Source organism: Bos mutus, chromosome 5 (assembly GCF_027580195.1).
Source record: "Bos mutus isolate GX-2022 chromosome 5, NWIPB_WYAK_1.1, whole genome shotgun sequence".
Lineage (NCBI taxonomy): Eukaryota > Metazoa > Chordata > Mammalia > Artiodactyla > Bovidae > Bos > Bos mutus.
Window position 1 is genome coordinate 40,935,143 of NC_091621.1, and position 22,350 is coordinate 40,957,492.

The 22,350-nt window shown below is 39.0% G+C and overlaps 1 pseudogene; it reads left to right on the forward strand.

Annotated features, from left to right (window-relative positions):
• Positions 1-13,090: 13,090 nt before the first annotated feature.
• Positions 13,091-14,076, forward strand: LOC102269025 (olfactory receptor 8S1-like; annotated as a pseudogene).
• Positions 14,077-22,350: the final 8,274 nt, after the last annotated feature.

The window sequence follows — 22,350 nt, forward strand, 5'->3', positions numbered from 1 at the left end:
ATTGTATTAGTTTTGCCAAACATCAAAATGAATCCATCACAGGTATACATGTGCTCCCCCTCCTGAACCCTCCTCCCTCCTCCCTCCCCATACCATCCCTCCAGGTCGTCCCAGTGCACCAGCCCCAAGCATCCAGTATCATGCATTGAACCTGGACTGGCATCTCGTTTCATACGTGATATTTTACATGTTTCAATGCCATTCTCCCAAACAACCTTTAGAAAGAAGAATGGAGCTGGAGGAATCATGCTCCCTGACTTCAGATTATATTGCAAACCTACACTAACAAAAACAGTATGGTACTGGCACAAAAAAACAGACACAAAGATAAGGAAGAGGATAGAAAGTCCATAAATAAACCATGCACTTATGGCCAATTAATATGAAACAAAGGAGGCAAGAATATAAATATGAATAAGTCTCTTTAATAAGTGGTGCTGAGAAAACTGGACAGCTACAAGTAAAAGAATGAAATTAGAACATTGTCTAACACCATACACAAAAAATAAGCTCAAAATAGATTGAAGACCTAAATGTAAGATCATATGCTATAAAATTCCTAGAGAAAACTCTTGGACATAAAACACAACAAAATTCTTTTGATTCATCTTCTCAAATAATGGAAATAAAAACAAAAATAAATAAATGGGGCCTAATTAAACATAAAAGATTTTGCACAGTAAAAGAAACCATTCATAACGTGAAAAGACAACCTATGAAATGGGAGGAAATATCTGCAAACAATGTGACCAACAAGGGATTAATTTTGAAAATACACAAATATCTCATACAGTTCAACATTCTAAAATATTGAAAAATAAGAAGAAGACCTAAATAGATATTTCTCCAAAGAAGTCCTAGATAAACAACAGGTAAATGAAAAGATGCCCAATATTACTAATTATTAGAGAAATGAAAATCAAAACTATGATGAGCTATCAACTTACAAAAATCAGAGCAGCCAATCATAAAACCTACAAATGATAAATGCTACAGAGAGTGTGGAGAAAAGGGAATCCTCCCACACTGTTGGTTGGATTGTAATATGTTATCTTTTTAATATATTGCTTGACTATATTTGCTATGTTTTGTTTGCAATTTTTCCATTGACATTCATGATACATACTATTTTCTTTTCTTTTCTTTTAAATGTTCCTGTCAGATTTTAGTTTCAGCATTGTTACTGACTTCATAAAACAGGTTGAGAACAGTTCTGACCATCTATATTCTCTAAATAAATTTGCATATAACATTGGAAAGATTTCTTTGTCAGGGAAATTATGAGTTTCTAGAGTTTCTTTATGGAAAATTTTATAACAATGGCAACCCACTCCAGTACTCTTGCCTGGAAAATCCCATGGACGGAGGAGCCTGGTAGGTGCAGTCCATGGGGTCGCTAAGAGTCGGACACGACTGAATGACTTCACTTTCACTTTTCACTTTCATGCATTGGAGAAGGAAATGGCAACCCACTCCAGTGTTCTTGCCTGGAGAATCCTAGGGATGGGGGAGCCTGGTGGGCTGCCATCTATGGGGTCGCACAGAGTCGGACATGACTGAAGCGACTTAGCAGCAGCAGTAGCAGCATTGCAGTAATCAAATATATCTCTTCTTATGTTATATTTGTTAGATTGAATTTCTCAAAGAATTTGTGTATTTAATATGTTTTCATATTCAACATTCAAATTTCATACTTCATGTTTCAACATTGAAAAAACAAAGATCATGGCATCCAGTCCCATCATTACATGGCAAATAGATGGGAAAACAATGGAAACAACGACAGACTTTATTCTGGGGGCTCCAAAGTCACTGCAGATGGTGACTGCAGCCATGAAACTAAAAGACACTTACTCCTTGGAAGAAAAGCTATGATCAACCTAGACAGCATATTTAAAAAAGGAACATTAGTTTGCCAACAAAGGTCCATCTAGTCAAAGCTATGGTTTTTCCAGTAGTCATGTATGTGAGAGTTGGACTGTCAAGAAAGCTGAGAGCCAAACAATTGATGCTTCTGAACTGTGGTGTTGGAGAAGACTCTTGAGAGTCCCTTGGACTGCAAGGAGATCCAACCAGTCCATGCTAAAGGAAATCAGTCCTAAATATTCATTGGAAGAACTGATGCTGAGGCTGAAACTCCAATACTTTGGCCACCTGATGTGAAGGACTGAAAAGACCCTGATGCTGGGAAAGACTGAACGGGGAGGAAAAGGGAACAACAGAGGATGAGATGGTTGGAGGGCATCACCGACTCAATGGACATAAGTTTGATCAAGCTCTAGGAGTTGATGATGCACAGGGAAGCCTGGCGTGCTACAGTCCATGGGGTTGCAAAGAATCAGACATGACTGAGTGACTGAACTGAACTGAACATGTTTTTTAAAGTATTTGGTAAATTTGTACATCATATGTTTATAATATCTTTTTAATGTCTGTAGGATTTGTAGTAATATCATCCTTTCAATTCAGGTATCACAAATTTCTCTTTCTTTCTTTCCTTTCTTCTTTCTTTCTTTCCTTCCTTCCTTGTCATCACTGTGAGGAGTTTGTCAGCTATACTAATTTTTTTGTGAAATCAACTCTGGTTTGCTTATTTTCCATTGTATCAGTTCAGTTCAGTCGCTCAGTCATGTCCGACTCTTTGCAACCCCATGAACAGCAGCACACCAGGCCTCGTGTCCATCACTAACTCTCGGAGCCTACCCAAACTCATGTCCATTGAGTCAGTGATGCCATCCAACCATCTCATCCTCTGCCATCCCCTTCTTCTCCTGCCTTCAATCTTTCCCAACATCAGGGTCTTTTTAAATGTGTCAGCTCTTCGCATCAGGTGGCCAAAGTATTGGAGTTTCAGCTTCAACAACAGTCCTTCCAATGAACACCCAGGACTGATCTCCTTTAGGATGGACTGGTTGGATCTCCTTGCAGTCCAAGAGACTCTCAAGGGTCTCCTCTAACACCACAGTTCAAAAGCATCAATTCTTCTGTGCTCAGCTTTCTTTATACTCCAATTCTCACATCCATACATGACTACTGGAAAAACCATAGCCTTGACTAGACAGACCTTTGTTAACAAAGTAATGTCCCTGCTTTTTAATACACTGTCTAGGTTGGTCATAACTTTCCTTCCAAGGAGTAAGCGTCTTTTAATTTCATGGCTGCAGTCACCATCTGCAGTGATTTTGGAGACCCCCCAAAATAAAGTCAGCCACTGTTTCCACTATTTCCCCATCTATTTGCCATGAAGTGATGGGACCAGATGCCATGATCTTCGTTTTCTGAATGTTGAGCTTGAAGCCAAATTTTTCACTCTCCTCTTTCACTTTCATCAAGAGGCTCTTTCATTCTTCCTTACTTTCTGCCATAAGGGTGGTGTCATCTGCATATCTGAGGTTACTGATATTTCTCCTGGCAATCTTGATTCCAGCTTGTGCTTCTTCCAGCCCAGAATTTCTCATGATGTACTCTGCATATAAGCAGGATGACAATATACAGCCTTGACATATACAGCTTTTCCTATTTGGAACCAATCTGTTGTTCCATGTCCAGTTCTAACTGTTGCTTCCTGACCTGCATACAGATGTCTCAAGAAGCAGGTCAGGTGGTCTGGTATTCCCACCTCTTTCAGAATTTTCCACAGTTTATTGTGATCCACACAGTCAAAGGCTTTGGCATAGTCAATAAAGCAGAAATAGACATTTTTCTGGAACTCTCTTGCTTTTTTGATGGTCCAGCGAATGTTGTATATATGCTTTATATTCTGTGTTTACTGTTCTTGATTATTTTTTTCTCTTTTCATTTTTCTATATATAACTTACTGGTTTCTTTCCCCAAAATTCTTGAGGCACAAGTCTCTAACAGATTAAAGAGTTTGTGTCCATCTTAGCATTGCCATAGGTACAACTCGTAGATTTTGTTACATCATTTTCATTTTCTTTTAAATCAAGGTATTTTCTTATTTCCTTTACAATGTCTCTTTTAACCCTTATACATTGAGAAATGTATTGGAGACTTTTCTCTTTTTTTGTTTGTTATTCATTCTCCATCATAAATTCAACTAGCTGGAAAGTGAAGCCTGTTTTTTTTTTTTTTTTAATTTATTCTTCTTCTTTTTTTTTTTTTTTTACTTTACAGTATTGTACTGGTTTTGCCATACATCAACATGAATCCACCACGGGTGTACACATGATCCCCATCCTGAACCCCCCTCCCATGGATGTTTGGGGCTGGTGCACTGGGATGACCCAGAGGGATGGAGACTTTTCTATTTATTTTTTTTCATATTGCTTTCTAGTTCAATATCTCTTTGCCAGAAAATATATTTACTTTATTTCATGATAAAATGTGGTCTTTTTCAGTAAATTTTTTTATTCAACTTTATTTATTCAAGCTATGTATTTCTAATTCTATTTATTTTGTTATACAGCTAGTTCATATTTCACTCTTCTCCAGCTCAGTTTTCCTTTTGCATTTGGCCCTTTTTGGCTTTTGATTGAAAACTGCAGAAAATTTTACAAACCACTCAGAAGCACAGATATGTGAATTAAATGTTTGCAAAATACGAAATATGTCCTTCACAATAGAGATATAGAATTGTATCAGTTCAGTTCAGTCACTCAGTCATGTCCGACTCTTTGCAACCCCATGGACTGCAGCACGCCAGGCTTCCCTGTCCATCACCAACTCCAGGAGCTTGCTCAAACTCATGTCCACCAAGTCTGCGATGCCATCCAACTGAGAGGGTAACAGGCAGGAAGGTGAGGGGTCTCCAAATGGAGGAATAGGCTGGAAGTGTCAAACATTTTTTGTCTCTCTCTTAAGTGGCTGGAGGAAACAAATTACAAGTGTTAAGATTTTTTCCCCTTCTCTGTACAAAATTAAAAAGAGGCTCCTCTTAAAATTCTGTGTTGCCATGACAATACTTGGGTCCACCTGAACTTTTCTCAAACCCTGAGCTAACCAATGTGTTTCTTTTATGGAAATGTTTGTCTTAACTATGGTAATGAACTATGTATTTACCCTAGACTCTGTCTTTCTTCAAGTTGGTTTCACCTAAGACTCAAACTGATTTGACAAACCTGTATATTTTACTCATACATTGTTCTCCTAATCTATGTTAATGAAACTATATATTTACTTGGAAAACTGCCTTTCTTCAAGATACATGGCTCCGGATGATTATGGCCCGGGATGAATCACCTGGTGCCAATGTTACCTCAAACTGCCTGCTGTGGGTGACGGGCCTGGTGCCAATCTGAGTTTTGAGACTTTTCCTTTCCCTAATCAGCAGACTGCTAGTAGTTAAATAACATCGGGCTAAAGACTAGGAGCAGAGCCCTTTTTCTGCCCCCTTCTGATGTCTATGTCAGAAGCTTTCTCTATCTCTTTACTTAATAAAATTTATTACACAAAAGCTCTGAGCAATCAAGCCTCGGCCCTGGCCCCAGAATGAATTCCTCTCCTCCTGAAGCCAAAAATCCCAGTTTCATTCTTGTTTCAGCAACAACCTTTCACAACCATCTCATCCTCTGTTGTCCCCTTCTCCACCTGCCTTCAATCTTTCCCAGCATCACGGTGTTTTCCAATGAGTCAGTTCTTTGCATCAGGTGGCCAGAGTATTGAAGTTTCAACTTCAGCATCAGTCCTTCCAACGAATATCAGGACTGATGTCTTCTCCAATACCACAGTTTAAAAGTATCAATTTTTCAGCACTTAGCTTTCTTTATAGTCCAACTCTCACATCCATACATGACTACTGGAAAAACCATAGCTTTGATTAGACAGACCTTTGTTGGCAAAGTAATGTCTCTGCTTTTTAATATGCTGTCTAGGTGGGTCATAACTTTTCTTCCAAGAAGCAAACGTCTTTTAATTTCATGGCTGCAGTCACCATCTGCAGTGATTTTAGAGCCCCAAAATATAAAGTCTGTCTTTGTTTCCATTGTTTCCCGATCTATTTGCCATGAAGTGATGGGACTAGGTGCCATGATTTTAGTTTTCTGAATGTTGAGTTTTAAGCCAACTTTTTCACTGTCCTCTTTCACTTTCATCAAGAGGATCTTTACTTCTTCTTAGCTTTCTGCCAAAAGGGTAATGTCATCCATATATCTGAGGTTATTGATATTTCTCCTGTGCATCTTGATTCCAGCTTGTGCTTCACCCAGCCCTGTATTTCGCATGATGTACTCTGCATATAAGTTAAATAAGCACGGTGACAGTATATAGCCTTGACGTACTCCTTTTCCTATTTGGAACCAGTCTGTTGTTTCATGTCCAGCGCTAACTGTTGTTTCTTGTCCTGCAAACAGATTTCTCAGGAGGCAGGTCAGGTGGTCTGGTATCGCCATCTCTTGAATTCTTTTCCACAGCTTGTTGTGATCCACCCAGCCAAAGGCTTTGGTGTAGTCAATAAAGCAGAAATAGATGTTTTTCTGGACTTCTCTGGTTTTCTGTTATCCAATGGATGTTGGCAATTTGATATCTGGTTCCTCTCTCTGGAACCTTGATCTCTGGTTCAAGCTGGCCTTTTCTAACTCCAGCTTGAACATCTGGAAGTTCTTGGTTCACGTACTGTTGAAGCCTGGCTTGGAGGATTTTGAGCATTACTTTGCTAGTGTGTGAGATAAGTGCAACTGTGTGGTAGTTTGAACATTCTTTGTCACTGCCTTTCTTTGGGATTGGAATGAAAACTGACCTTTTCCAGTCCTGTGGCCACTGCTGAGTTTTCCAAATTTGCTGGCATATTGAGTGCAGCATTTTCACAGCGTCATCTTTCAGGATTTGAAATAGCTCAACTAGAATTCCATCGCCTCCACTAGCTTTGTTCATAGTGAAGTTTCCTAAGGCCCACTTGACTTCTCATTCCAGGATGTCTGGCTGTAGGTGAGTGATCTCACCATCGTGGTTATCTGGATCATAAAAATCTTTTTTGTATAGCTCTTCTGTGTATTCTTGCCATCTCTTCTTAATATCTTCTGCTTCTGTTAGGTCCATACCCTTTCTGTCCTTTATTTTGCCCATCTTTGCATGAAATATTCCCTTGGTATGTCTAATTTTCTTGACGAGATCTATAGTCTTTCCCATTCTATTGTTTCCCTCTATTTCTTTGCATTGATCACTGAGGAAGGCTTTCTTATCTTTCTTTGCTATTCTTTGGAACTCTGCATTCAAATGTGTATCGTTCCTTTTCTCCTTTGCCTTTAGCTTCTCTTCTTTTCTCAGCTATTTGTAAGGCCTCCTCAGACAACCATTTTGCCTTTTTTATTTCTTTTTCTTGGGGATGATCTTGATCACTGCCTCCTATATGATGTCACGAACCTCCATCCATAGTTCTTCAGGCACTCTGTCTATCAGATCTAACCCCTTGAATCTATTTGTCACTTCCACTGCATAATCATAAGGGATTTGATTTAGGTCATACCTGAATGGTCTAGTGGTTTTCCCTACTTTCTTCAATTTAAGCCTGAATTTGGCAATAAAGAGTTCATGATCTGAGCCACAGTCAGTTCCCAGTCTTTTTTTGCTGATTGTATAGAGCTTCTCCATCTTTGGCTGCAAAGAATATAATCAATCTGATTTTGGTATTGACCATCTGGTGATGTCCATGTGTAGAGTCCTCTCTTGTGTTGTTGGAAGAGGGTGTTTGCTATGATCAGTGTGTTCTCTTGGCAAAACACTGTTAGCTTTTAAAAAACCTGTTTTATTTTGTACTCCAAGGCCAAATTTGCCTATTACTCTAGGTATCTCTTGACTTCCTACGTTTGCATTGTATACTAAATATCCAAAATTATATTCACCCTAGTGAATATAAAGTGAAATAAAATTTTTATGAATAAATTATAAAATTAATTGTACTAGTAATATTCAATGTTGGTGAAAATCTAAAGAGATAAGCATAATCATATAATCATATGCTTTAGACCAAAGTGTATTCTGGTTCAATATTTCTAGATGTGTGGTTAAATGTATCACAAAGCTCATATTCTTTTCCCCTTTATTTTAGTTTCACTTAATAAATGATATATTGCATCAATGTTTAGCCACCAGATTGCTTATCAGAATTTTTCATGATACTGAAGAAAATTGTAAACTCTTTAATTGATATACTAGGGAATGCACAGCTTGATTAAGGTAAATCCATTCTATTGAATACTGTAATCCATATTTTGAAATCACATTTAGAAAAGTAGTGGTCGTGTGTGAATGTGAGAGTTGGACTATAAAGAAAGCTGAGCACCGAAGAATTGATGCTTTTGAACTGTGATGTTGGAGAAGACTCTTGAGAGTTCCTTGGACTGCGAGGAGATCCAACCAGTCAATCCTAAAAGAAATCAGTCCAGAATATTCATTGGAAGGACTGATGCTGAAGCCGAAACTCCAATACTTTGGCCACCTGATGCAAAGAACTGATTCAATGGAAAACACCCTGATGCTGGGAAAGATTGAAGGAAGGGGGAGAAGGGGACAATAGAGGATGAAATGGTTGGATGGCATCATTGACTTGACGGACATGCATTTGAGCAAGCTCCAGGAATTGGTGATGGATAGGGAAGCCTGGCGTGCTGCAGTCCATGGAGTTGCAAAGAGTTGGACATAACTGAGCGACTGAACTGAACTTAGAAAAATATCTAATATAAGAAAAATTTACATGTTAAAATCCTCCATAAAAATGATACTAAATTATATTTGGATGTAATCCACTGTTTAACCAAGCTTTTATGCACAAATGAAGATGTGGTGAATGTAGATCTTAATTTGATAAAGCAAGCATGGAGCCTAAGAGTCTGGTTCTAACAAATTCCCAGATGATACAATTAATACTAGCCCATAGACCATAGTTTGAGTTGAGAAGCAAAGGTGTAATCATTTTTGAGGGGAAATTTGATGGTAGATACATGGATACATGGATTGTAGATGGGTGAAAAATAGATGGGTAGAATTAAAAGAAAAATATTAATACCTTAATATTAGAATATTTATCTCTGTGGCAAATAAAGAGGGCTTTATATCAATGCAGGAGACAGGGGTCAATCCCTAGGTCAGGAAGATCCCCTGGAGGAGGAAATAGCGACCCATTCACAGTATTCATGCCTGGAGAATCCCATGGACAGAGGAGCCTGGTGAGCTACAGTCCACAGTATCACAAAGAGTCTGATGTGCTGAAGCGACTTAGCACACACCAGAGTATTTGCCTCTGGTGCAAATAAAGAGGGCTTTATATCTTCTTATGCTTTTATTTTACTTAAGCTTGCATTACTTTTGTTCTGATACTTTTTATTTCCTTATTTTAGTAGATGCTCAATATAGAAACACAGGGAATCCCCTCAAAAGAATAATTAATTAAAATAATATATAATATTGTCCATTAAGAGATAACTACTATTAATACTTGGTACTTGTTCTGCAACACATGCAGATACCATCACATAAAAATATACCAACATGCATGTAACAAGTCATTAACCATATTCTTAGATTTTATATATATAGCTTTTATAGCCAGAGAAATAAATGAAAATTTTACTTTTTGCATAGATTTTTCTATAGAGAAACAGTGGTCTGTACCTGAGCTGTCCAATGTGGTAGCTACTAATCACATGACTATTTAAATTTTATTTTTAATTAATTAAAATTAAATAAAATTAAAAATCCACTTCCTCAGTCTCACTGGCCATATTTCAAAGGCTCAATAATCACGTGTCTAGTGGTTACTTTACTGGACAGTGTGTATATCGAACATTTTCCTTATGGTAGAAATTTCTACTGGACCACACCTCTCTCTAGACAGAGAGGTGGACCTGAGTTTTCCAATTTTGTTGGACTTTTGTTTGCTCTCCTAATAAATATTAAGGATTACTTTTTATTCTAGAGTTAGTATTATTAATAAGCTTAAAACTCATTTTAATAAATAAATGGAAATTTGTTTTATATCAGGAGTATGCTAATTTAAACAAATGATTTGTCACATAATATCTCAATCTGTGAGCACTCAAACTTTAACAGAACCCTTAAGTGGACTGAATCTACACAGATGTATCACACAAAGCCAGTCAAACTGTTTAGAAAAATGATTGAGTTCACTCATTTTTTTCTCTTTACTAATTTGATAATCAATTTAGTGAGTCAGCAACTCACTTTCAAGTGAATTCCCATTGCCTTATGGGGACCAGTCAAATATTCTTGGTACAGTCTATATCCAATTAACTCCCTCTAGAAGAGTACTGGAGTGGGGTGCCATTGCCTTCTCTGCGACTAACGAAGGTACATAAGTAGTGCTTCATGGTCATTACACCAAGCCAGTAGTTCCATAGTAGTTCCACATTCAGGCACTCTTTCTGAATTTTAACTTGCTGACATTCTTGAGTACAGCTGCTAAAGTTCTTAAGTACAAGACTGGCTTCAAATTGTGACTATCGGGAATAGCAGAGCTGTCATTCCTCTGAACCTCTAAAGCCAGGGAGTCGACGCTTAGGCTGCCTAAACATAACTATTCTGAGAATCAGCTAGACAAGATAGACATGTGTGTGGCTGAGACAGGTTATAAAGAAATATGTGGAAATCCAAGTGAAAAAATGCCTAGAAAATTTATAGTTTTACAGAATTTATAGTTAATCATAATTGGGGTTTTGAGAAGGGCTTTGAAGCTGGGATTGTGGATGAAGAATTGATAAGTAAGGGCTCACCTTTGCTAGGTATTTACATCTGGGCCAGACCTTGCATAATCAGGTACCAAGCAACTCAGGACTAGGTAAAACCAGGAATCAATTTGGGACACCGTGATGAATCTTGAGCTAGCTAAAGCATAGGCCCTAGGCTAGACCAGAGTTGGAAACAGGGTAACAAAGTTTAACTAGACTCCAGGATGTTATAAACTAGTTATAAAGTCTAAGAATAAAAGAGGTTTTCCCAGTGGCTTAGTGGTAAAGAATGTCTGCAAGGCAGGAGATGCAGGTTTAATCCGTGGGTTGGGAAGATCCCCTGGAGAAGGAAATGGCAACCCACTCCAGTATTCTTGCCTGGAAAATTCCATGGACAGAGGAGCCAGGCAGGCTATAGTCTATGGGGTCACAAAGAGTCAGACCAACTAAGTGACTGAACAATGACAACAAATGAAAAATAAAAGTAGATCTGAGGGCAGGAACATAACGGGGCATGAGAAAGGACTGGAACCGAACACAGAGAGTGTTTAAGGATCAAGATCATAGAAGTACACAACTGAGGTACATAGAGGGCTGAATGTTTTAAGTATGCCTTTCTAGACTGGATAAAGAAGGGTGAGATCCACTTTATCTGGACAGAGTAAACAGCAACTGGAAATTTGAACAGAAGATAGGGGCCCTCATTAAGCACCAGCTGGTACAGGACCAAGAGGGTGAGTTCCCGATATTCTCTTACATTCTCTCTGTTCTCCTCTGTTTCAGGGAACTGTCCAGAGTCTTATTCTAGAGAGGATCTTCTATCCCAGCTGCTCCTCTGAGTACTGGCATAATTTCCATTCGCATCATTCACTTCCTTCTTTGTCTGGAGTTTTCTGCCCAACTGAGCTATGCATCCATCCCAAAAGGAATATAAGGGCAAGTGCCAAAGATAAAGATATGCCAAGCATCCCCAATACTCCCTGCCCTGTCTCATTACAGCTGCTCTTCCTTTCGGGAATAATCATATGATTGACTCCCCTTCTGAGTCAAACTGCCCACAGTGGTTTAGCTTTGGAGGGCTTCCCAGGTGGCACAGGGAACCACTCCAGAGTGAATGCAAAATGCCAATCTTCAGCTACCTTGGTGAGTTCTACATGATTTTCTTATACCTCCTTTACAAAATAAGTGAAGTAATTATCATAGCGAAAACTTGAATTCCTGATGGTGCATCACCCTGCAAGAGGATTTATTATGTGACTTATGCCTACAATTGTAGCTTATAATAATAATGAAAATCATAATCATAATAATCATAGTGTTATGTAGCATTTTTCTAAATACTTTATACGTAAGTATATTTTATTCTTACAGAAACCTTATGAGATTAGATAATTATTCCACATAGGCAACAAAACTGAGATACAGAAGAGTTAAGTCATTTATACAAGGTCGCAGGTAATTAGTAGTGGAGCTGAGATTTGAGCCTATACTGATGCTTACCTGTAAATACTACACTATGCTATTCATTCATACTCTACAGTCCAGCTATAAAGAATGATCCTATTTCCTATCTTCACCTCTGATTCTCAATCTGCTGTTCTCTCAATCTGCATATCGCTCTAGAGAAAGCTTCAGTTCAGTTCAGTTCAGTCATTCAGTCGTGTCCAACTCTTTGTGACCCCATGAACCACAACACGCCAGGCCTCCCTGTCCATCACCAACTCCCAGAGTCCACCCAAATCCATGTCCATCGAATTGCTGATGCCATCCAACCATCTAATCCTCTGTTATCCCCTTCTCCTCCTGCCCTCAACCTTTCCCAGCATCAGGATCTTTTCAAATGAGTCAACTCTTCACATCAGGTGGCCAAAGTACTGGAGTTTCAGCTTCAACATAGTCCTACCAATGAACACCCAGGAATGATCTCCTTTAGGATGGACTGGTTGGATCTCCTTGCAGTCCAAGGGACTCTCAAGAGTCTTCTCCAACACCACAGTTCAAAAGCATTAATTCTTCGGCGCTCAGCTTTCTTTATAGTCCAACTCTCACATCCATACGTGACCACTGGAAAAACCATAGCCTCGACTAGATGGACCTTTGTTTACTCTTTTTTTAAATCTTTTCTCAAAGACTTCAATATTAATTCATGACTGGCTCTTTCAAAAGTCACCTCTAGGACTCCCACTGTGCTAATCATAATGGTTTCTAATAACCTGTATTCATATATGTATCTCACAGACGTGTGATCTTTAAAATGAGCAAGACTATGCTTAATTCCTCATCATATTTAAAGTGACTGATATAATATGTGGCTTAGTTTGGAACATAAATATTTATTTGCTGATTGACAGTATAATAAAAGAAAATCAACACAATGTGAAAACTGATTGAAGGATAAAGAAAACATCACTGACATGATTTTTTGTATAACATTTAGGAAACAGCCTTTGTCAATGACTTTGGGGAACCATAGCACCATCACTGAATTCCTCCTCCTCGGGCTGTCTACTGACCCACACATCCAGGCTCTGCTCTTTGTGTTTTTCCTAGAGATTTACCTCCTGATACTAATGGGAAACCTGATGATGCTGCTGGTGGTCAGGACTATTTCTCACTTTCACACGCCCATGTTCTTCTTCCTGAGTCATCTCTCTCTCTCCTGGATCTTTGTTTATCTTCAGTCACTGTGCCCATGATGCTGAAGGACCTCCTGTCTGAGACAAAAACCATCTCACTAAGTGACTGCCTAGCTCAAGGCTTCTTTGTGTTTATCACTGCAGGGACTGAAGCCTGTCTGCTCTCAGCAATGGCCTATGACAGCTATGCCACCATCTGCCACCCTCTGCTTTACAGACAGATGATGAAGAAACAGCTGTGTGTGCAGCTTGTGTGGGGCTCATGGGGCTTGGGTTTCTTGAAAGCTCTTATCAATATCCTCAAAGCTACTAACCTGAACTTCTGTGAGAACCATACCATTAGCCGCTACAGCTGCGAGGTGCCCTCTCTCTTCCCTCTGTCCTGGTCTGATGTCTCCATCAACCTGATAGTCCTTCTGTGTTCCAGCCTGATGCCTGGGTTTGGGGCCCTCCTCCCAATAGTCTTTTCCTGTGCTTGTATTGTCCCCAACATCCTGAGCATCAGCTCCACCTCAGGCTGAAGGAAAGCCTTCTCCACCTGCTCCTCCCATGTTGTTGTGGTGAGCTTCTTCTACGTATCTGCTTTCCTCCGCTATCTCACACCAATTTCAGGATCCCCTGTGGAGTTGATCTTCTCTATGCAGTATGGTGTGGTCACTCCCATGGTGAATCCTCTCATCTACAGCCTGAAGAACAAGGAGTTAAAGGCAGCTGTGAGAAGAACACTGAATATGTACTTGCTATGTTCCAGATTGGAAAAAAAAAAAAAAGCCAGAGGAAAATGGGGAATTAGAATAATATGAGGGGGGCGGTCCTAAGATGGCAGAGGAGTAGGACGGGGAGACCACTTTCTCCCCCACAAATTCATCGAAAGAACATTTGAACGCTGAGCAAATTCCATAGAATAATATGACACTGTGAAAGTTCACATTAAGAAGACTTCCTGGCTCTACACAGTGTCAGTTGGCACAAGGTAAATTAGCAATGCATAAGAAATGAATACAAAGGTAGTAGGAAAGTGTTTGCTTAGGCAAAATAGAGGGGAAACTATGGGTTAAATAACCATCTGGATCCAGAGACTGTGGTCAGGAAAGTATTAATTCTTCATTCTCATGTGTGCTCAGTTGCTTAGTCGTGTCTGACTCTGCGACCGTCTGAACTACAGCGCCAGGCTCCTCTGTGCATGGAATTTTCCAGGCAATAATACTGGAACAGGTTGCCATTTCCTACTCCAGGGGATCTTCCCAACCCAGGGATCAAACCCACATCTCTCTGTGTCTCCTGCAGTGGCAGGTGGATTCCTTACCTCAGAGCCACCTGAACCCTCATCATTCTCAGTACTTTGCAATAATCACTTTGGTCTACTTACAAGGTAAAATACTTGTATCTTAAATTATTACTTTTTTTCAGTTTATTTTTTATTTAAATTTATTTATTTTAATTAGAGGCTATACAATATTGTAAAGTAATTAAATTATTACTTTTAATTGAACTTAGGGAAGGTAGTGAAAGCTGTAACTTCACTATTAAGAGAGTGTTCAGATATTGGGTAAAAAGAATCATAGATTTGGGGACCAGGAAGTAAGAGGAAAATGAGCATCAGCTGGAGTGGCCCTTTGCAATAAGCAAAAGGAAGGAGGTACAGGTTCTGAAGACAATGAGTTCCCATATTAGGACAGAGGCCAGGCTCCCAGAAACCTTCCAAGGACCTTGCTATTTCTTGCCAGCACTGGTCTATGGAGAATTCCACATCTCAAGCTGCACGGGAGTTCTGATCATTCCCTTTTCCAGGCACTGCCTGGGGCACACATCTCTGAAGAAGAGGACTCTGTTGGGAAGATGGAAAAAGGAAAACAGATCCACTGGTACAATTCAGAAGTGCTGGTGACCTAAGCTGTGGTTTGTTTCAGGACAGTCACTGAACCAGTGCCAGCATGGTCCTGCAAGTGAAAGTCAGGTTTTCTCCTCAGAACTCCACAATAAGCAAATGAGACCCAGGACAGGATAAGAGGGATCAACAATAAGTTTGTAGGGGTTTGGGGCCATGCTCTGTGGCATATGGGATCTTACTTCCCCAACCAGGAATGGAACCTGTGTCCTCTGCATTGTGAGGACAGAGTTAACTGCTGGACCACCAGGAAGTCTGACAATAGCTCTTTTAAATATGGGAAAGCAGTGTAGGTTCTGTGCAGAATTTAAAAACCAAACAGATGGTCTCTATCTTCCTTTTGTGGACCCAGTTCCTTTTCATCCAGTTTTTTTCTCTACTTTCTGCAGAACTTTCCCAGCATCTCACTAGCTATCTACCTTTATTAATAACAATTTACTCAGGAAACATTAAATGTCCTCTTTTCTAATAACAAATTTCTATCATGATAGAAATAATAATACATATTATTATGCAAGCATAATGCATATTTCATATAGACATATTTTATCATGTTATATATATCTCCTTTGCATAAATAAGTTTTAAAATTATTAACCAGTTACTCAAAATTATTAACCAACTGCATTTTCTCCTAAAGACTATATTCTAAAAAGTGCTTATCAGCAAGCAGATATTGTGACATGATATATTTAAGTGTATTTTTAGAAACTTCGTTGCCTCTAAGCTTTTTATTCACATTTGATTATACTTATTGGTCTAGGAGCTTGTCAATCACAGCAACTACAACATATTCCTTTCTGTATAGTGAGATATTACTCTTTTGCCAGTGGAATCAGAATGCATACATTAAATTATATGAAGTTGCATTTCATTTAACTTTCACTATAATTATTTTTTTATTTTTATTTTTTTCTTTATCCGTTTATTTATTTTTTTTTAATTTTATTTTTAAATTTTACATAATTGTATTAGTTTTGCCAAATATCAAAATGAATCTGCCACAGGTATACATGTGTTCCCCATCCTGAACCCTCCTCTCCTCCTCCCTCCCCATACCATCCCTCTGGGTCGTCCCAGTGCACTAGCCCCAAGCATCCAGTATCGAGTATCGACCCTGGACTGGCAACTCATTTCTTACATGATATTTTGCATGTTTCAATATCATTCTCCCAAATCTTCCCACCCTCTCCCTCTCCCACAGAGTCCATGAGACTGTTCTATACATCAGTGTCTCTTTTGTTGTCTCGTACATCGGGTTATTGTTACCATCTTTCTAAATTCCATATATATGCGTTAGTATACTGTATTGATGTTTTTCCTTCTGGCTTACTTCACTCTGTATAATAGGCTCCAGTTTCATCCACAATAATTTGATCCTCTAATACTAGCATGCTTCAATTTTTAATGAAAAAAAATTTTTTCAAAAGTCTATGAAGAGTTTTCATTCTACTGTGTATGTGTGCATGCTAAGTTGCTTCAGCTGTGTCCCACTCTTTGGGGTTCTATGGACTGTAGCCTTCCAGGCTCCTCCATCCATGGGATTCTCCAGCCAAGCACACTGGAGTGAGTTGCCATGCCCTCCTCCAGAGGATCTTCCTAACCCAGGGATCAAACCTGCATCCCCTGTGGCTCCTGAATTGAAGGCAGATTCTTAACTGCTGAGCCACAGGGGAAGCCCCTTCATTCTACTGTACTTTCATTTATCTATGACTCAAGGGAGGAAGGATTGTATGACCAAATAAAATTGTACTTTCCCACAGAAAGTACATTTTTCTCTTCCTTCCCAAGAGTTTTTACATAGATTTGGAAATGTGTATGATGTGGTGGTTGATGATGGAAAATCAGTACTAACACCTTGTAATGCAGACCAAAAACAAGGGTCTGTCCTCAATTGTTGCCAACTTTCTTTAAAGTATACGCCATTCTGTCTCTCTGAACTCTATTATCAATTCAGCATGGCAGGAAAAGTTCAAATCAATCTTTTTAAAATGTTTTGCATTTTTTTATATTCAGTAACAATCATACAATATGCACAATAGTATATCCAGATTTACCTACTGAGGCATTTTTTCATGTTTATGCTAGTACACTGCCAATATTTATTTTAGCCAATGAATCTCATTATGACCCAGGCTCTTTTGAAGCCTCTGCTCTGGTACTTGGAGCAAGTGTTTGTGTGTGAACACTTCACTAGTAGACTCTCCGAGACCTCTGATTCTTTAAGCTCTGTGTGTGTGCTAGTCGCTCAGTCCTGTCAGACTGTTTGATACTCCATAGACCCCACCAGGCTCCTCTGTCCATGGAATCCTCCAGGCAGAATACTACAGTGGGTAGCCATTCCCCTCTCCAAGGGATCTTCCCAACCCAGGGACTGAACCCGGGTCTCCTGCATTGCAGGCAAATTGTTTATCACTGGCACCACCTGACCTTACTCTAAGATCTGCTGATTTTCAAAGCCAGACATTATGGTGGCTCATTTTCCTAGTTCAAGTACCCCAGGATAGGGAGCCTGACATGAAACTTGAACCTCTCACTCCTTAGGAAAGACATCCACAGCAAAGATAGCCCTCTTGCTTGTGGGTCACTGCACTGGTGGTGTAGGTTCTGATTAGACTGCATCTCTGCCCCTCATCAGAGAAGGCAATGGCAACCCACTCCAGTACTCTTGCCTGGAAAATCCCATGGATGGGGGAGCCTGGTGGGCTGCCGTCTATGGGGTTGCACAGAGTCGGACACAACTGAAGCGACTTAGCAGCAGCAGCAGCTGCCCCTCATACACATCCTGATGTGGCCTTTCTATTATATCCTTGAAAGTGAAAGTCGCTCAGTTGTGTCTGACTCTTTTTGACCCCTTTGAGCCCATAACGCTCCTCTGTCTACGGGATTCTCCAGGCCAGAATACTGGAGTGCATAGCCATTCTCTTTCTCCAGGGGATCTCCTTGACCCAGGGATTGAACCTGAGTCTCCTGAATTGCAGGCAGATTGATTCTTCACCATCTGAGCCATCAGGGAAGCCCAGATCCTCATCTGTATAAAACCTGTTCTGCTAGTCTTCACGTTGTTCTCAGAGATAGTTCTCAGGTTGTTTTACATGTAGTTGTAGTTTTGACATGTCCATGGGAGAAAGTGAGCTCAGCATTTCCCTACTCTGCAGTCTGAATCCAATCCTTCAAACAACCCTATACAACATTTTTATCTATTCAACTATTTATGGACATTGAGATTGTTTCCACATCTTGGCTCTTGTACATAGTGCTGCAATGAATATAGGGGTGAAAATATCTTTTCAAAGTAGTGTTTGCATTTTCTTGGGATAGATAGCCAGATGTGGAACTGTTGGATTATAGAGTCGGACTGTGAAGAAGGCTGAGTGCCGAAGAATTGATGCTCTTGAACTGTGGTGTTGGAGAAGACTCTTGAGAGTCCCTTGGACTTCAAGGAGATCCAACCAGTCCATTCTGAAGGAGATCAGCCCTGGGATTTCTTTGGAAGGAATGATGCTAAAGCTGAAACTCCAGTACTTTGGCCACCTCATGGGAAGAGTTGACTCATTGGAAAAGACTCTGATGCTGGGAGGGATTGGGGGCAGGAGGAGAAGGGGACGACAGAGGATAAGATGGCTGGATGGCATCACTGACTCGATGGACGTGAGTCTCAGTGAACTCCGGGAGTTGGTGATGGACAGGGAGTCCTGGCGTGCTGCGATTCATGGAGTCACAAAGAATAGGACATGACTGAGCGACTGATCTGATCTGATCTGATGAAGTTCTATTATTAATTTTTGGGGAAACTCCATACTGGTTTCCATAATAGTTACACCAATTCACATTCCACCAACATTGCACAAGAGTTCCACATGACTTCACTTACATGCATGTTGATGTTGATGTATGGCAAATCCAATACAATATTGTAAAGTAAAAATAATAATAATAATAAAATTTTAAAAAGAGTTAAGTAAAAAGGGGATAAAAACTATATAAAACTTCATCATCTAAAAGCTAAAATCCCCATGAAAAACTAGTTACAAAGCTTTTAATGAAACAAACAAAAATATCCAAGTTAGAGATGATAAACTAAAAAAAAAATCTGGGATTCCAAACACATGAGATATTGGTGAGAGGAAATTAAAACAACAAGGCACATTTTGCTATGGTCTAACCTCTCCAGCAAATACTGCATCCATATGCATTTTATATTCTATAGCTTGACTGTGAAATTTAATTAAAACCAATTATAAAAAATAACAATAAAAAAATAAAAAACAAGACAAATAAAACAAAACTCACACTCATAGATACAGAGAACAAATTGGTGGTTACCAGAGGAGAAAGGGGTTGAGAGGGTTGAAATGGGTGAAGGGAATAAAGAGGCACAAACTTCCAGTTACAGAGTAAATATCATGGATATGTAATGCCCAGCATGGGAGATACAGTCAATGTTACTTTATTAACTTTTATGGAGACAGATGACTACTAGACTTATTATTGTGACCATTTCACAATGTATACAAATGTCAGGTCACTGTATTGTACACATGAAACTAATACAATATGGTATGTTGGGGTTCAGTTGCTCAGTCATGTCCAACTCTTAGTAACCCAGTGGACAGCAGCATGCCAGGCTTCCCTGTTCTTTACCACCTCCTGGAGTTTGCTCAAACTCATGTCCATTGAGTCGATGATGCCATCCAACTATCTCATCCTCTGTTGTCCCCTTCTCCTCCTGCCTTCAGTCTTTCCCAGCATCAGGGTCTTTTCAAATGAGTCGGCTCATAGCATCAAGTGGCCAAAGTATTGGAGCTTCAGTATCAGCATCAGTCATTCCAATGAATATTCAGGATTGATTCCCTTTGGGATTGACTGGTTTGATCTCCCTGCAGTCCAAGGGGCTCTCAAGAGTCTTCTCCAACATCACAGTTCAAGAGCACCATTTCTTCAGTGCTCAGCCTTGTTTATGGTCCAACTCTCACATCCATACATGACTACTGGAAAAACCATAGCTTTGATTATACGGACCTTTTTTGGCAAAGTAAATATGGTATAATCAATTATAATTAAATAAAAAAAATAAATAATTTAAGTGTGCAAATGACCAATTATGATATGTATAAAATTATCTCATACTGGTTTAAATTGTATTCCCCTAATAATGTTAAATGCATACTAATATGCTTACTATTTTGAAATCTTTTATGAAAGGACAGTTTAACTCTTTGTCTAATTATAAATTTACTATTTGACATTTTGTTATTTATTTAAAGGATATTTTTTTATACCCTACATATATCTTATCACATATATGAACTGTATTTATCTTCTCTCAGTTATTGGTTTATTTTCACTTTCATTTTTATTTTTACTTTCACTTTCATAATAATGACTTTCATAATTGTCATTCAATGAATAGAAATTCTTAATTTTAATTTCAATGAATCCCAATTAATCTTTTATTTTAGGAAATAACTGGCAAGAAAGTATAATAGATGTCATTCATCATATTTTATTATACCAAAGCCACCATAACACTTTTTTAAAAGTAATTTATTTATGGTTGTGGTGGCCTTCATGGCTGCATATACTTTTCTCTAGTTGTGGCGAGCAGAGGCTACTTTCTAGTTTCAGTGTGCGGGCTTCTCATTTTGGTGGCTTCTCGTTGTGGAGCATAGGCTCTGGAGCATAGGCTCTAGATCACAGACTCAATATCTGTGATGCACAGCCTTAGTTGCTCCATTGCATGTGGGATCATCCTGGATCAGGGATTGAACCCTTGTCTGCTGCACTGGCAGGCAATTCTTTACCACTGAGCCACCTGGGAAGCCCTATCATAACACTTTGAATCATGTTCTCTACACTCACACACACACACACACACATACACACACACACGTGTGTGTAGATATAATTAAAAATTAATTCAAACAATTCTTATATGGGCAAATAATCATATCAAATATTCATGGAACTCTTTTACATACACATACATGCATGTATAAATTCTTAGGTACATGAATAAATGCATATGGCCAACAAACACACATCACAGAACATGAAAAGATGTTCAACATCACTAATTATTAGAGAAATGCAAATCAGAGCTCAATGAGGTATCACCTCACATTCATCAGAATGGACATCATTAAAAAATCTACAAACAATAAATGCTGGAGAGGCTGGGGAGAAAATGAACACTCTTACACAGCTGGTGGGAATGCAAACTGATACAACCACTGTGGAGAACAGAATGGAGATTCATTTAAAAACTAGGAACAAAACTACCATATGACCCAGCTATCCCACTACTGGGCATATAGCCTGAGAAAATCATAATTCAAAAGATACATGTATTCTGGTGTTCAGTGCAGCACTATTTACAATAGCCAGGACATGGGAGCAGCCTAGATGTCCATCGACACATGAATGGATAAAAAAGATATGGTGGTTGTATGCATATATATACATACATACATACACACATACATACATACAATGGAATATGACTCAGCCATAAAAAGGAACAAATTTGAAACCGTTGAAGAAGGATGAATAAACCTACAGCTTGTTATACAGAGTGAAGTAAGTCAGAAAGAGAAAAACAAGTATTGCATATTAGAGCATATATATGGAATCTAGAAAAATGGTACTGAGGAACCTATTTGCAGAGCAGGAGTAGAGACTCAGACATAGAGAACAGGCTTGTGGACACAGCGGGGAAGGAGAAGGTGGGATGAACTGAGAGGGTAGCATTGATTCTTATGTACATTACCATGTGTAAAACAGCTAGCTAGTGGGAAGCTGCTATACAGCACAGGAAGCTCACCTCGGTGCTCTGTGATGACCAAGATGGGTGGAATGGAGGGCAGGTGAGAAGGAGGCTCAAGAGGAGGGGATAAATGTACACTTAAAGCTGATTCGTGTTGCTGTATGGTAGAAAGCAACACAACATTGTAAAGTAATTATCCTCCAATAAAAACAAAGTTTAAAAATATTATAAACAAGGGAATAAATTAAAAATAAAATACTTTACAATGCTATATAAAGAAAATATTTATAAATGTGAACTTCATTATTCCAAACATTTACCACTTATACTACCACTGCTTACTCATTTAATTGATAAGTGATCGTGAGGAAAAATATTATGCCAGAGCAGTCTTGTTTGACTAAAAACCTATAGCTCATTGTA